Here is a 17154-nt window from a genome sequence, read left to right as displayed (position 1 = left end):
CGGCTCAGATCGTAATCTCTGGGTCATGGGATTCAGCCCTGCATTGGGCTCCACACTTGGGGGGATGTCTGCTGGAGATTCTCTCCCTCTCCCTCTCTCTCAAATAAATAAATCTTTTTTAAAAAAGATTTTATTTATTTGTCAGAGAGAGAGCACACAAGCAGGGGGAGCAGTAGGCAGAGGGGGAAGCAGGCTCCCCGCTGAGCAAGGAGCCCGATGTGGGACTTGATCCCAGGACCCTGGGATCATGACCTGAGCTGAGCTGAAATCAAGAGTTAGCACTTAACCGAGTTACCCAGGTGCCCTATGACTTATTTTTTTAATTAATTTTTTAAAAAAGATTTTATTAATTTATTTGACAGAGAGAGCAAGAGAGCACATGCAGGGGGAACAGTGGAGGGAGAGGGAGAAGCAGACTCCCCGCCGAGCAAGGAGCCGGATGTGGGGCTCGATCCCAGGACCCTGCGATCATGACCTGAGCTGAAAGCAGATGCTTAGCCATCTGAGCCTCCCAGGTGCTCTTTTTTTTTTTAATTATTTTTATTAACATATAATGTATTATTTGTTTCAGGGGTACAGGTCTGTGATTCATCAGTCTTACACAATTCACAGCACTTACCATAGCACATACCCTCCCCAATGTCCATCACCCAGCCACCCCATCCCTCCCACTCCCCTCCTCCACTCCAGCAACGCTCAGTTTGTTTCCTGAGATTAAGAGTCTCTTATGGTTTGTCTCCCTCTCTGGTTTTGTCTTGTTTCATTTTTTCCTCTCTTTCCCTATGATCCTCTGTCTTGTTTCTCAAATTCTACATATCAGTGAGATCATATGATAATGGTCTTTCTCTGATTGACTTATTTCACTTAGCATAATACCCTCTAGCTCCATACACATCGTTGCAAACGGCAAGATTTCATTTTTTGATGGCTGCATAATATTCCATTGTATATATATACATCTTCTTTATCCATTCATCTGTTGATGGACATCTAGGCTCTTTCCGTAGTTTGGCTATTGTGGACATTGCTGCTATAAACATTGGGGTGCACGTGCCCCTTCGGATCACTACATTTGTATCTTTGCCCCAAGACTTATTACTTTTACTTATTAATTTCCAGCTTCTAATAACTTATACCAGGAAGTCAACAGCTGCAAAGGACAACTTCATCCCATGGAACTCTTCTCTGAGAACTTCCAAACATAAATAATGGGTAATATTTAGTTTTGAACCTTTAGCCATTTTCTGCAAGTGTTTTTTTACTCAGATACATAATTTCCTTTTTCCTACACTCAGATCATCTTGGAGGGGAAGGAAGGAGTTAAGGAATACTTCATTGAATATATCTAGCACGTACATTAGAGAACTGTAAAAAAATTATAGCTGCACTAAACTTAACTCAATCTCCACATTGCTGAGAGGGCCTCACTTGATGACCCTTGCTACAGTCAAGAATTAGATGGCTGTCCTTCAATCCCTTAGAAATATCCTTCACCAGACAAACTAGGCTTGGTAAAAGAACTCTCACCTTAGGAAATAAGAGATTAAACATCCATCCTGTAAGGGCTAATAGAGAGGAAATACGCAAACAGAAAGTGGTGTCATAGAAAAAGGGACAGGTTTGCAGTCAGCAACTCTGGATATTGTTCCCAGGGTATCAACTAGCTATACATCAGTAATTGGTCCATCTATACCTTAATTTTCTCATCTTTCAAGTGGAACAATTCCTATTCTATGGACTTCGATGGATTCCTGGAAAGATAAAATAAGACCACAGATACTGAAGTGTCTGAAAACTCTAAGAGGACAAAATACTAAGGTTTTAGTGTATTTGTGTGTGTGTGAGCACATTTTGGCAGGGACAAGGAGGAGGGGTGACATTAAGTAAAAGAACATAAAAGAAGCCCTGACAAAGATCAAGTCTCTGGAAAGGATTTCACCAACCAAGTGCTCCTTTCTCAGGGAGCTCCTTGCACACGCTGCTAAGCTTTGTGTCAAGTGGCCTGCCAACCTGGTCCCAGAGGCAGAAACGGGAAACTTATTTTGGCTAAAAGCAGCCATCAATATAGGCCAGCAGGAAGTGTGTCAGTGGTGTGAGAATGTTGCCCTGCAGGAGTCCTTGCACTGGGTGGCATCACCAACAAACCTGAGGAATTCTGAACAGGTACACAGACATGTAGAGTATCAAAGGTAGCACTGTCATTAGAGGGAAGAGACATCTACCTCGGTGCTCCTGAGACCTGGCTGCTGAGATTTTTCTATGAGTTCTCCCTTCTAGGCAGGGCCTTACAACCTATTACCAGAGGGGTGGGGTTGGCAGAGGATAGCTGATGCAGAATACATTTTAGGAATTTTCTCCTATTCTTTTGATAATTTAATTGCTTAGCTACAATTGAAATGTTGACCCAATAGTCTAAACAGATGGTGTATTATTCCAAGATGTTAATACTAGTCTAGTGACACTTTAGTTTTATAATATTTTCATCATAGTATCTTTTCAGCATGAGTATTAATCTTTTAAAATAAGGTCATTTTTAAAAAGAGAGCCACTGGGGCACCTGGATGGCTCAGATGGTTAAACATCTGCCTTTGGCTCAGGTCATGGTCCCGGGGTCCTGGGATCGAGCCCCACATCGGGCTCCTGGCTCAGCAGGGAGCCTGCTTCTGCCTCTTCCCCCTGCTCATGCTCTCTGTCTCAAATGAATAAATAAAATCTTTAAAAAAAGATAAAAAGAGAGCCACGATTGGGGTGCCTGGGTGACTCAGTCGGTTAAGCAGCTGACTCTTGATTTTGGCTCAGGTCATGATCTCAGGGTTGGGTATATCAGGCCCCATGTCAGGCTCTGTGTGCAGCAGGGGTCTGCTTAAGAGTCTCTCCCTCTGCCTCCCCCCCATATGTTCTCTAAAGTAAATGAATAAATCTTAAAAAAAAATAAAAAGAGATCCACTATTATCATCCTAGTAATAAGCATACTTTGTTATTTAGGTATTACAAATGTAAAAATTATTTAGGAACGGCTCCTTGTGGGAGTGAAGAGGAGAAATAGAACACACAGTGTACTGCTGGATCTTGGCATTTCTGATTTCATTTGCATGAAAATCTTTTCCCTCTTTATGAAATTCATAGCTCCTGATATCTCTAGTCTCAGTCTAAATTTCAAATCATCTAATCAGGTTATTTAAAAAAGAAAAGAGGGGTGCCTGGGTGGTTCAGTTGGTTAAGCATCTGCCTTCGGCTCGGTTCATGACCCCAGGTTCCTGGGATTGAGCCCTGCATTGGGCTCCCTGCTCAGGAGGGAGCCTGCTTCTTCCTGTCCCGGTCCCCTGCCAGTGCGTATGCTCTCTGTTGAATAAATAAAATCTTAAAAAAAAAAAAAAAAAATTAAAAATTAAAAAAGAAAAGAAAGAGGTGGGAAGATCTGAGTATTTTATGGGCAGTGGGATTTTCCACCAATATAGAAAAGGGACAGAGTATGAGATTTGGCTGCAGAGAGGTCATGAGTTTAACACAATGCACCACAGCCAGAAAGGCTACAGCAGTGTTTCTTGAAGTGTGTTTGGTAGCCACATTCTTCCTAGGCCAGTTCCTGTTCCCTGGACAATACCACACCATCTTCCCAGTAATTAGCATTCTACTTTTGCTTTAAAAATGCTCAGAAAAAACGGTATGGAGGTTCAAGAAGTTAAAAATAGAGCTACCCTATGACCCAGCAATTGCACTACTAGGTATTTACTCCAAAGATTCAAAGGTAGTGATCTGAAGGGGCACCTGCACCCCAATGTTCATAGCAGCAATGTCCACAATAGCCAAACTGTGGAAAGAGCTGAGATGTCCATTGACAGATGAATGGATAAAAAAGATATGGTATGTATATATAACGGAATATAACTCAGCTATCAGAAAGGATGAATACTTACCATTTATACTGATGTGGATGGAACTGAAGGGTATTATGCTGAGTGAAATAAGTCAATCAGAGAAAGACAATTATCACATGGTTTCACTCATATGTGGAATATGAGAAACAGCGCAGAGGATCATAGGGGGAAGGGAGGGAAAACTGAATGGGAAGTCATCAGAGAGGAAGAAGAACCATGAGAGATTCTTAACTACAGGAAACAAACTGAGGGTTGCTGGAGGGGAGGTGGGTGGGGGGATAGGGTAATTGGGTGATGGGCATTAAGGAGGGCATGTGATGCGATGAGCACTGGGTGTTATATGCAACTGATGAGTTACTGAACGCTACATCTGAAACTAATGATGTACTATATGTTGGCTAATTGAATTTAAATTAAAAAATGCTCAGAAAAAGAGACACCAATAATTAGATTGCTGTATTTTACAATTTATGGTTCACAAACCATTAAAAAAAACCCCACATACTTGTGTCTTATAATATAGATGTCCAAGAAAAACTTAAGAAAAATTATTTTAGGCTTTTAAAATCTTTTTTTTTTTTTTGAAAAATGAGACATAATTTACTTAAAAAAATGCACCCACATTGTGTGTACAGGTCAAAGAGTTTGGACAAATGAATACACCCATGTTACCACAACCCTAATCAAGACACAGAACATTTCCATTTACCCAGAAAGTTCCCTTGCGCCCCTGTGCAGTTAATCGCCACTCCCAACCACTGATCTGATTTCTATCATTACAGATTAATTTTCCTTAATCTAGAATTTCATAGTTAAATGGAATCACACTGTATGTACTCCTTTATGTTCAGCTTCTAGTCACTCAGTAGGTCCTTGAAAGACTCTTTTTTTTAAAAGTATTTATTTATTTTAGAGAATGAGCATGAGTGGGGGGAGGGGCAGAGAGAGAGGGAGAGAGAGAAGCTCTAGCAGACTCTATGTTGAGCATGGAGCCTGACATGGGGCCAGATCTCACGACCCTGAGATCACGACTTGAGCTGAAACCAAAAGTCAGATGCTCAACTGACTGAGCCACCCAGGTGCCCCTAAAAGACTCATAACAAATAGTTATAGAAAATACTTCACATTATATTCCCAGTTTGCTCTAATTATATTATCTACAATTATAGTCTCTTAAAGATTAACTCCATCTTTGAATATATCAATTTTATGGTTAATCCCTTGATACTTCTTTCTATACAGAATTCCTGGTTATCCTTTTAAGTTGTTTAATTGATTTCATGGAAGAAATTTTTATCATGTCCTTTATATAGGTGTTCCTTTCCATTTTTTAAGTCTTCAGTTGAGCACTTTCTTTCTACCTATTATTTTTTAAGTCTTCAGCAAAAGAAACATAAACCTTGATTCACTCACCATGTTTTGTCCTGATCAAATTCTAAGAGAAAATAAGAACTCGGAGGTACTCAGGAGTGAAACAGTGAAGCTCCTTTTATGGTGAGGCATCTGCTGACATGGGCAAGTCTCCAGGGGCTAGGAGAACAGAAGTCCTAGCTCAGAACCTAGCCCAGGTGGGCTCCTTCATCAAGCCAGGGGGAATACAAAGGAAGTGGATATGCACAGAATTTTTTCTTTCACTGCTGTTCTTTGATTATTTTCAACTTTTATTTCCATAGAATCATGAAAAAAAAAAAACAAACCCTGTGCATCTATGGTCCTATACATCTATCTGTTGGTGGGAAACAGTATGACTAATGCACACATAACACAATCAACACCTGGGACTGCTTAAACATTTTTGTTCATTTATTTTGCTGCTTTTATTTCATTTCCTATTTCAAAAGTATCTTTTCCCCTCAAGTACATTCTGAGAATTCTCATCAACTCATCCTCTGTTTTTGTATCTCTGGAGTTATTTCCCTCTTTCTTAGAACTTTATGCTTTACTTTGTTAATACTTGGTACAATTTCTCTAGTCTTTGGATCTCTAAATACATGACTTCTGCTCTTGATACATTATTTTCACAATGCTGCTTGCATATGTTTGCAGCCTGTATACTACAATTTCTTTTTTCATTGTAATCCTCTACATCTTTTAAGTTGATGTATTTACTCTAGGAGGGAGTCCACATAGAACACAACAAGCAAGAGGCCTGACCAGACAAGCTTCATCTCCTTCCCTGGTTAGTAGCATTTACTAGTAGAGGTTGTTGGTCACATTATGTCAAACACAGGAGTTAAGATGGTGGAGTTACAGTAGGGGGACCCTGAGCTTGCCTGGTCCCTCAAACATAGGTAGATCAAAATCAAATCATTTTGAACAACTATGAAATCAATCTGAGGATTAAGAAAACAATCTGCATGATTGGAGGGAGAGAGCATGGCAGATGTGAGGTTCAGAGCTGTGAACTGGGGGAGAGAAAAGCCGCAGTGCCGTGAAGGGGAGGGACCCCTTTTCACAGAGCAAAGTTGGGGAGAAAAGAGAGAGCAGGAGAGAGAGCAGTGCACAGGGTTCGCACAATACACTGTGGTGAGGGGATCCCCTGGGTCACACTGGGAGAGATTACTCCCCTTCCTGGAGTACATTTGGAAGAGGGTACTTTGCCTCTCCAAGGACAAAAGGACTGCCGGGAGCCATTGAGTGACCGTTCAACAGCACAAGACAGAGGTGCAGGCAGAGAGCAGATAACCTGGTTGCAGTTTTTCCGCTGCATGTCACAATAGACTCCAGCCACCAAGTGCAGCCCTGTGACTGCTTTTCTGGGACAGAACAGTGCCCGGTGCACAGTGAAGCCCTCCTCAGGAGGAAGGGATCAGGTCCATGCTTTGCTGTGCCCTTTAGGATTTGGAGTTTTTCTTTCTTCTTCCTTCTTTTTAATGTAGGCTCCACACCCAGCACGGAGCCCAAGGTGGGGCTTGAACTCATGACCCTGAAATCAAGATCTGAGCCAAGATTAAGAGTCAGATGCTTAAACGATTGAGCCACCCAGGTGCCCCAGATTTGGAATTTTGAATCCCAGCCAGTCACCAGAGGTAAAACAGAACTGTGGTGCTGGGCATGCCAATGGCCGGGCACAGACAGATTAAGGGCAGGGATCTGACAAAAGCCTGGGACACAGGAGAGGAGACTGCTTTTCTGTGAGGGCCTCCTGAATGGGGGTGGAGGGGGGGCAGCAAATTCCCTTTCACTCCCCGGGAGGAGAGGGCTGGGGTGATGATGTCATCTTCCACCACTCCCCACATCCCAGCACAGTTAGACTTGAGAGAGAAACATAGCACCTCCAATGGAGGCTGGAGTTGATTTCACCAAACCTTGTCCCCCTGCACCCCACAAGGGCATCTTTACAAGGGCAGGTCTGATTGTGAGCCAGCACAGCAGACCTCTCCCTCAGACCAACACAGGCCCCTTGCACGTAGCAATTCTACCCATCACAGAGTGTTCAAAAAGCGTCAGCCTCAGTTCTGGTGGAAATAGGACCAGGCTTTTTTTTTTTTTTCAATTTTATTTTTTATATTTTTATTTTGTTTTTTTCTTCTTTTTCTTCCTTTTTTGTTTAGCATCAGGCTTATAGGTTTTTGTTTGTTTGTTGGATTGTTTGTTTCCTTTTCTTGGATCAGGCTTTTTTTTTTTTTCTATTTCTTTTCTTTTTTCCTTATTATTCTTTGGAATCAGGCTTATAGTTTTTTGTTTGTCTGTTTGTTTGCTTTCTTGTTCCTTTTCTCCAGTTAGGGCTTTTTTCCTTTTTCAGGTTTATATTAATAAACAAATCAAAGTACATCTAGTTAAAGGTCCAAACACCCCCCACCTCATCACCCCACCCCCCGCCAAACAAGGAGGAACTCTGCAGAGGACTGATCTGTGGGAAAGAGCAGCCAAAACAGAACAGCAGAGCACACTGGAAACACTTCCTGAAGTGCCAGCCCCTGAACAGTACATGACCTCTTCTTAATATGGTATTACTCTGAGGAGCAGGAAACATATCAAGCTTTCATAATACACAAAAGACAGAAACCTAGACATATGACAAGACTAGGGAATTCTCCCCAAAAGAAAGATCAGGAAGAAATCACAGCCAGGGATTTGCTCAAAATTCTGAACAAGAATTTAGAACAATAGTCACGGGGCGCCTGGGTGGCTCAGTCGGTTGGGCGTCTGCCTTCGGCTCAGGTCATGATCCCAGAGTTCTGGGATCGAGTCCCGCATCGGGCTCCTTGCTCAGTGGGGAGTCTGCTTCTCCCTCTCTCTCTGCCTGCTGCTCTGCCTACTTGTGCTCTCTCTCTCTCTGTCAAAAAAAAAAAAAAAAAAAAAAATCTTAAAAAAAAAAGAACAATAGTCATAAGAATACTAGCTGGGCTTGAAGAAGAAGGAAGACACCAGAGAAACCCTGGCTGCACAGATAAAAGACCCTAAAAAGTAGTCAGGCCGAAATGAAAAATGTTATAACTGATATGCAAAACCAAATGAATTATCACAATGAGGATGGAAGAAGCAGAGGATTGACAGGTGATATAGAAGATAAAATTATGGAAAATAACGAAGCTGAAAAGAAGAGGGAAAGAAAATTATTAGATCACAAATGTAGACTTAGTTAACTCAGTAATTCTGCAAAGTGCAATAATATCTGTATCACAGGAGTCCCAGAAGAAGAGAGCGGGGAAAAAGGGGCAGGTTTATTTGAAAAAATATTAGCTGAGTACTTCCTTAATCTGGGGAAGGACACAGGCATTCAAGGCCAAGAGGCATAGAGAACTCCTCTCAAAATCAACAAAAACAGGTCAACACCAAGACATGTCATAGCAAAACTTGCAAAATACAAAGTTGAAGAGAATTCTGAAAGCAGCTAGAGCAAATATCCTTAACCTACGAGGGCAGACACATAAGGTTAGCAGCAGACATGTCCACAAAAACTTGGCAGGCCAGAAAGGGGTGACGTGATATATTCAACGTGCTAAATGGGAAAAATATGCAGTCAAGAATACTTTATCCAGCAAGGCTGTCATTCAGAATACAAGGAGAAATAAAGAGTTTCCAAGACAAGCAAAAACTAAAGGAGTTCGTGACCACTAAACCAGCCCTGCAAGAAATAGTAAGGGGGAATCTTTGAGTGGGGGAAAAAAAACAAAAGACCAAAAGCAACAAAGACTAGAAAGGAACAGAGAACATCACCACGAACATCAACTTTACACAAAACACAATGGCACTAAAATCCTATCTTTCAATAATCACTCTGAATGTAAATGGAGTCAGTGCTCCAATCAAAAGACACAGTGTATCAGAATGGATTAAAAAACAAGACCCATCAATATGCTGTTTACAAGAGACTCAATTTAGACCCAAAGACATCTGCACATTGAAAGTGAGGGGGTGGAGAACCACCTATCATGCTAATGGATGACAAAAGAAAGCCAGAGTACCATACTTATATCAGACAAACTAGATTTTAAAACAAAAACTGTAACAAGAGATGAAGAAGGGCACTATATTATAATCAAGGGGTTTATCCAACAAGAAGATCTAACAAATATATATATTTGGGTGCTCCTATGTTGGGGGCATAAATATTTACATCAATTAGTAACAAACATAAACTCATTGATAATAATACAATAATGGTAGGGGACTTTAACACTCCACTTACAGCAATGGATGGATCATCTAAGCAGAAAATCAACAAGAAACAATGGCTTTGAATGACATACTTGGCCAGATAGATTTAACAGATATATTCAGAACACTTCATCTAAAGCAGCAGAATGAACATTCTTTTCGAGTGCACATGGAACATTCTCCAGAATAGATCACATACTGGGTCACAAATCAGCCCTCAACAGAACAGAAAGGTCAAGATCATACCAAGCATATTTTCAGACCACAACACTATCAAACCTGAAGTCAACCACAAGAAAAAATTTAGAAAGACCACAAACATATAGATGTTAAAGAACATCCTACTAAAGAATTAATGGGTTAACCAGAAAATTAAAAAAGAAATAAAAAAATACATGGAAGCAAATGAAAATACAACAGTCCAAGACCTTTGGGATGCAGCAAAGGTGGTCATAAGAGGAAAGTATATAGCAATACAGGCCTTCATCAAGAAGCAAGGAAAATGTCAAATACACAACCTAACCATATACCTAAAATAGCTAGAAAAGGAACAGCAAATAAAACATATGGCCAGCAGACGAAGAGAAATAATAAAGATTAGAGCAGAAATAAATGATATAGAAACAAACAAAAAACCAGTAGAACAGATCAGTGAAACCAGGAGCTGGTTCTTTGAAAGAATTATACGCAAATAGGGCGCCTGGGTGGCTCAGTTGGTTAAGCGACTGCCTTCGGCTCAGGTCACGATCCTGGAGTCCCAGGATCGAGTCCGGCATCGGGCTCCCAGCTCAGCAGGAAGTCTGCTTCTCCCTCTGACCCTCCCCCCTCTCATGCTCTATCTCATTCTCTCTCTCAAATAAATAAATAAAATCTTAAAAAAAAAAAAAGAATTATACGCAAACAATGAATCATGGAACACTACATCAAAAACTCATGATGTACTGTATGATGACTAACATAACAATAATAAAAAAAGGAAAAATAATTTAAAAAAAGAAAATTGATAACCCCCCAGCCAGACTTATCAAAAAGGAAAGAAAAAGGTCCTAAATAAATAAAATCACGAATGAAAGAGGAGAGATCACAACCAACACCACATAAATACAAATAATCATAAGAATATTATGAGCAATTATATGCCAACAAATTGGGCAATCTGGAAGAAATGGACAAATTCCTAGAAACATACAAACTATGAAAACTGAAACAGGAAGAAATAGAAAATTTGAACAGACCTGTAATCAGCAAAGAAATTGAGTCAGTAATCAAAAATCTCCCAACAAACAAAAGTCCAGGGTCGGGTGGCTTCCCAGGAGAATTCTACCAGCCATTTAAAGAAGTGTTAATACCTATCCTTCTCAAATTATTCAAAAAAATAGAAATGGAATGAAAACTTCCAAACTCATTCTATGAGGCCAGCATTACCTTGATTCCAAAACCAGACAAAGACACCATCAAAAAGGAGAATTACTGGCCAATATCCCTGATGAACATGGATACAAAAATTCTCAACAAGATACTAGCAAATTGAATCCAACAGTACATTAAAAGAATTATTCACCATGATCCAGTAGGATTTATTCCTGGGCTGCAGGGATGGCTCAATATTCACAAATCAATCAATGTGATACACCACATTAATAAAAGGATAAGAACCATATGATTTTCTCAATAGATGCAGAAAAAGCATTTGACAAATATAGCATCCATTCTTGATAAAAACCCTCAGGAAAGTAGGGATAGATAGAATATACTTAACATCATAAAGGCCATATATGAAAGATCCACAGCTAAGATCATCCTCAATTGAGAAAAACTGAGAGCTTTTCCTCTATGGTCAGGAACAAGACAAGGATGTCCACTCTCACCATTATTATTTAACACAGTAACCGAAAGTCTTAGCCTCAGCAATCAGACCACAAAAAGAAAGAAAAGGCATCCAAATTGGCAAAGAAGAAGTCAAACTTGCACTATTTGCAGATGACATGATACTCTGATAGAAAACCTGAAAGGGGTACCTGGGTTGCTCAGTTGGTTAAACGTCTGCCTTTGGCTCAGGTCACGATCCAGGGTCCTGGGATCAAGCCCCATGTTGGGCTCGTTGCTCAGCGGCGAGTCTGCCACTCCCTCTCCATCTGCCTCTCCCCCAGCTCATGCTCTCTCAAATAAATAAAATCTTAAAAAAAACAAACAAACCCAAAAGACTCCACCAAAAATTTGCTAGAACTGATACATGAATTCAGCAAAGGCACAGGATATAAAATCAACATACAGACATCTGTTGCATGTCTATACACCAATCATGAAGTAGCAGAAAAAGAAATCAAGGAATTAATCCCATTTACAATTGCTCCAAAATCCATAAGATACTTAGGAATAAACCCAACCAAAGAGATAAAAGATCTGTACTCCGAAAACTATAGAACACTTATGAAAGAAATCAAAGAGGAGAAAAAGCAATGGAAATACATGCCATGCTCATGGATTGGAAAGACAAATATTGTTAAAATGTCTATACTACCCAAAGCAATCTACACATTCAATGCAATGCCTATCAAAATACCACCAGCATTTTTCACAGAGCTAGAACAAACAATCCTAAAATTTGTTTGGAACCACAAAAGACTGCATAGCCAAAGCAGAAAAAGAAAATCAAAGCTGGAGGCATCACGATTCTCGATTTCAAGCTGTATTACAAAGCAGTAGTCATCAAGATGGTTTGGTACCGGCACAAAAACTGACACATAGATCAATGGAACAGAACAGAGAACCCAGAAATGGACCCATAATTATATGGTCAACTAATCTTTGACAAAGCAGGAAAACATAGCTAATGGAAAAAAGACAGTCTCTTCAACAAACGGTGTTGGGAAAACTGGGCAGTGACATGCAGAAGAATGAAACTGGACCACTTTCTTACACCAGACAAAAAAATAAATTCAAAATGGATTTTGAATGTAAGACAGGAAACCATCAAAATCCTAGAGGAGAAAACAGGGAGCAACCTCTTTGACCTTGGTCCCAGCAACTTCTTACTAGACACATCTCCCAAGGCAAGGGAAACAAATGCAAACATGAACTATTGAGACTTCAAGATAAAAAGCTTCTGCATAGTGAAGGAAACAATCAACAGAACTAAAAGGCAGGCTACAGAATGGGAGAAGATATTTGCAAATGACATATCTGATAAAGGGTTAGTATCCAAAACCTGTAAAGAACTCATCAAACTGAACACCCAAAAAACAAGTAATCCAGTTAAGCAATGGGCAGAACACATGAATAGACAATTTTCTTTCTTTTTTTTTTTGAATAGACACTTTTCCAAAGAAGACATCCAGATGGCTAATAGACACATGAAAAGATGCTCAACATCACCTATCATCAGGGAAATACAAATCAAAACCACGATGAGATACGACCTCACACTTGTCAGAATGGCTAAAATAAACATCACAGGAAACAAGAGATGTTGGTGAGGATGCAGAGAAAGGGGAACCCTCTTACATTGTTGGTAGGAATGCAAACTGGGGCAGCCACTCTGGAAAACCGTATGGAGCTTCCTCAAAAAGTTAAAAATAGAACTACCCTATGACCCAGCAATTGCACTACTAGGTATTTACCCAAGGGATACAAAAAATACAGATTGAAGAGGTACATGCACCCCAGTGTTTATAACAGCATTATCAACAACCAAATTATGGAAAGAGCCCAAATGTCCATCAACTGATGAATGGATAAAGAAGAGTGGTATATATACACAGTGGAATATTACTCGGCAATCAAAAAGAATAAAATCTTGTCATTTGCAATGACGTGGATGGAACTGAGTGTATTATACTAAGTGAAATCAGTCAGAGAAAGACAAATATATGATTTCACTCATATGTGGAATTTAAGAAACAAAATAGATGAACGTGAGGAAGGGAAGGAAACAAGATAAAAACAGAAGCAAACCAGAAGACTTTTTTAAAAATGATTTATTTATATTAAAGAAAAGAGGGGCAGCAGGGCAGAGGGAGAGGGAAAGAGAGAATCTTCAGCAGACTCCCCACTCAGCATGGAGCCTGACACTGGGCTCAATTTCATGACCCTGAGACCATGACCTGAGATCAAGTGTCAGACACTCAACCAACTGAACCACCCAGACACCCCAAGAGACTTAAGTACAGAGAACAGACTGAGGGTTGCTGGAGGGGGGTTGGTGGGGGGATGGGCTAAATGCATGATGGGCATTAAGGAGGGCACTTGTTGGGATGAGCACTGGGTGTGTATGTGATGAGTCACTAAATTCTTCTCCTGAAACCAGTACCACACTATGTTAACTGGAATTTAAATTAAAAAAAGAAAAAAAAAAAAACCACACCAAACTTTAGCCTAATTCAACAAGGAACTGTGTGGCCAGGTCTGTGGTAAAGAAAGGAATAAGAAAAATGTGTTCAAAGAGATCTGACATGACAATGTTGTTCACCTCAGAATTCTGCCTAGGTTTGGAATTTTCCCAGAAAAGAGGAGAAAATTATTTTCTTCCATTTCCACTTCTATCTTCTGCATGGCCCTTTTTAAAGGTCTAGCTATGGAATAAAAGTAGGCTCTTGGGCCTGCTCTATATTAGGTCCAGGAACTCAACTACCATTTTAAAATTATGTGTATAGAGAGGGATACACTTTGGGTTTCCAAAAGCAAACTTGGGAAACACAGTTGGAACTGGGGCACATTAACAAATTTGGAGACTTTCTAATGTCCAACTTGTTTTAAAAAGTTTTACCCTTAATTAGTTCTATTAAGAAGACAATATGATTTATCAAATCAAAACCTTTATTACCAAAGGTTGTAATTAAACAGTTAATCAGGATTTTATTATTTTTTTAAGACTTATTTATTTATTTATTTTGACAGAGATACAGTGAGAGAGGGAACACAAGCAGGGGTGGTGGGAGAGGGAGAGGGAGAAGCAGGCTCCCCGTGGAGCAGGGAGCCCGATGTGGGGCTCGATCCCAGGACCCTGGAATCACGACCTGAGCCGAAGGCAGACGCTTAACGACTGAGCCACCCAGGCACCCCTTATTAATGTTTTTCATCACAACTATACTGGAAACTCCCAGGTAACAGAATCTGGTGTTTTGAACATTATGGTATCCCCAGCATCTAGGATGTGCCCGGGATATATTTATTAAACAAAGGATTAAATAATGGTATAAATAAATAAATAATGATATATGTACATGTTCAAAAGAAAACTTCTCTCAAAAACACATTTCAATGTGTTTTTTCTGTCTATGATGATGGCCTGCATCAGTTCTCAATGTTTTGTTTTAATATAGCTTTGGCATACCAACAATTCATACATGATAGGGCAATATTTCCATTATTACTTTTTAAAAATATTTTCAAGGCTATTTTTATGCCATCTTTTTTCAGATAAGCAATTTAAAAAATATCCTGTTGGGAGATGAACCATAAGAGACTCTTAACTATATGAAACAAACAAGAGTTGCTGGAGGGGAGAGGGGTAGGGGAATGGCGAACTGGGTGATGGGCATTAAGGAGGGCAAATCAGCACTGGGTATTATATGCAACTGATGAATCACTAAATTCTACCTCTGAAACTAATAATATACTATATGTTAACTAAACTGAATTTAAATAAAAAAATATATATCCTGTTAGGAAGTTGACTGAAATTATATTTATAGCTTACTTTAGGGAGCTTCTCATTTATTCTAGTTTTATTTTATGCCTCTCAAATTTGTATAGCTTTATTCATACAAGCTTTATACTTTAGTTTATTCCCAGTTATTATATGTATTTTTGCTATTATTATGAATGGGATCTTTTCTTCCATTATATTTTCTAAGCTAGTTATTCCTGGCAGAAAGAAAAGCTACTGCTTTTTGTATATTTATTTTGGAGCCTAACATGGAAACATTTTTTTAGGGTAGGTGTGACCAACTGCCTGCATAAAAATAAATCTTAATGAAGCACTCACTGCTCTGAGCAGTGAGCACTCCAAGAACAACTAGTTGCAAAATATACACTAAGGCAAATGAATACAGTGACTTTCAAATGGGTTTTTTACTTATATATTACCTAAAATAATTATTAAAAATAAGTATCACTTTGTTTTGGACTAGCTGATCTCTAGCTCATCTGACAACAAAATAGCAAACTCACAAGTTGGCTCTCAAGACCCTGCCCAAATGGGACAGCACCCAGTCTGTGCTTTAGAAGATGCAATCTTTTTGTTTTCTAACATAACGAAAGGTGGTCTCAGGAACGAATTATCAATACAAGAAAACCAAGAAACATCCCTGTCTTATTTAGCTAGAGCATAGGAAACAATTGCAGAAGAGATCATTCTCTCAGACCTGTGACTGAATTCAGCTGATGAGCCACACTAAGCAACCAGGACCTGGCCCTACTGCAATAACCTGAGCCTGAGAGAATTAGATGGCAGGTTCTATGTCTTTATTAATCATCGGGGGCAGATGTGGAGCCTCTGCAGCTCAGTCCATAGCTCTACCATGTCAGAGGCCAACAAAACCACAACACATCCACTACAAGTTGGATTTGGTGTATTTCACTACTAAAGAATATAGGAATTTGCTTGAATATGCCTATCTTTGGAAGGATGTCTAAGAAATTGACAACATGAGCTGTTTTGGGTGAGGGGATGAGGAATCTGGGGAAGCCAGAGTCTTTTCATTACATATAGAATCCTTTTGCATCTTTTGAATTTAAAGTAAAAAAAATCAGTGATGTATTTGACCAATATCTGTCTATACATAAAAGCTGGTAAAGCCAATGGTAGTAAAGGATTTAAAGGGAGAAAGTGTCAGTGGAAGTCCATCTGTATAGAAGCACAGATTATATGTATAGAATTAAGCATACATTTCCTGCCGTATCCAGAGTTCATCAGTGAATGTCCCACATTTAGATCCCCCAGAAAGCTCCCTATACCAGGGAAGAATACTTCAAGTTTAGCAGAAAATCATTCTTAAAACCAGTTACATTCTTTTATTCTAAATCTATTCTAATTCACCAAAGTTATAGAGTTGTTTTAATTGTTTTCCCCATGTGACTTACTTAAAAAGTACAAAAATTTTATTCATTCCTAACATTCAAGTTCACCTGAAAATTCTATTCTTCATGATAAATCTGTAAATTAGCAGTCTTCTGCACTTTGGTCAGCAAGATTTTCCTAGGCTCTGCTTATCTTTGAGTATAGGTAAGGTTACATTTCCATATGTATAGAGGCCCAGACCCCAGAATGCAAAACCTCAGGTGGAGATCCTGCACTGAGATGCTTTGTGCCTGAGTATCTAAGCTGCCCCTCCTGGATGGTACCACCACCTCACTTCCTTCAAAGTGCTCAGTCTCCACCACTTTCAGAAGTTTCCTCTGCATTCCCAGTCTTTTATAATCTTCTCTGGTACTTGGCTATTAGAAATTCTAAGATATCAGGGCTCAAAAATCCTTTATCTTCAAAAGGCAGACAACTAGGCAAGATAATTGGTTGGTATTCTGTAAATATTTCTCTAAATGCATCTTATGTTATTTGAGTACAAAGTCTAAGGTCATTCTTATCTTTTATTCTCCAGAGGACAGTTCTTTCCAGTGTTAAGAAACTGGTAAGTAGATGAGTATACTGCTTTTAAGTGTCAAATCTGGAAAA

At 39.5% G+C, this 17154-nt stretch overlaps 1 protein-coding gene across 5 annotated transcripts in view; it reads right to left on the bottom strand.

Moving 5' to 3' along the window:
- Nucleotides 1–17154, bottom strand: part of RNF24 (ring finger protein 24) — a 91884-nt gene that overhangs the window by 39253 nt on the left and 35477 nt on the right. The window contains exon 1 of one of the 5 annotated variants that reach the window (XM_045885448.3): nt 5292–8092. The exons of the other annotated variants lie outside the window; for them this stretch is intronic. The gene's annotated coding sequence lies outside the window, so the exon portion shown is untranslated. Of the gene's footprint in view, nt 1–5291; nt 8093–17154 lie in introns of those variants that run through there. 5 annotated transcript variants of the gene reach the window in all.

The sequence above is a fragment of the Mirounga angustirostris genome, unplaced genomic scaffold (assembly GCF_029215605.1).
Source record: "Mirounga angustirostris isolate CCGP_5_RB_7025 unplaced genomic scaffold, mMirAng1.0.hap1 SCAF_10, whole genome shotgun sequence".
NCBI classification, from domain to species: domain Eukaryota; kingdom Metazoa; phylum Chordata; class Mammalia; order Carnivora; family Phocidae; genus Mirounga; species Mirounga angustirostris.
This window is presented reverse-complemented; position numbering and strand designations above follow the sequence as displayed.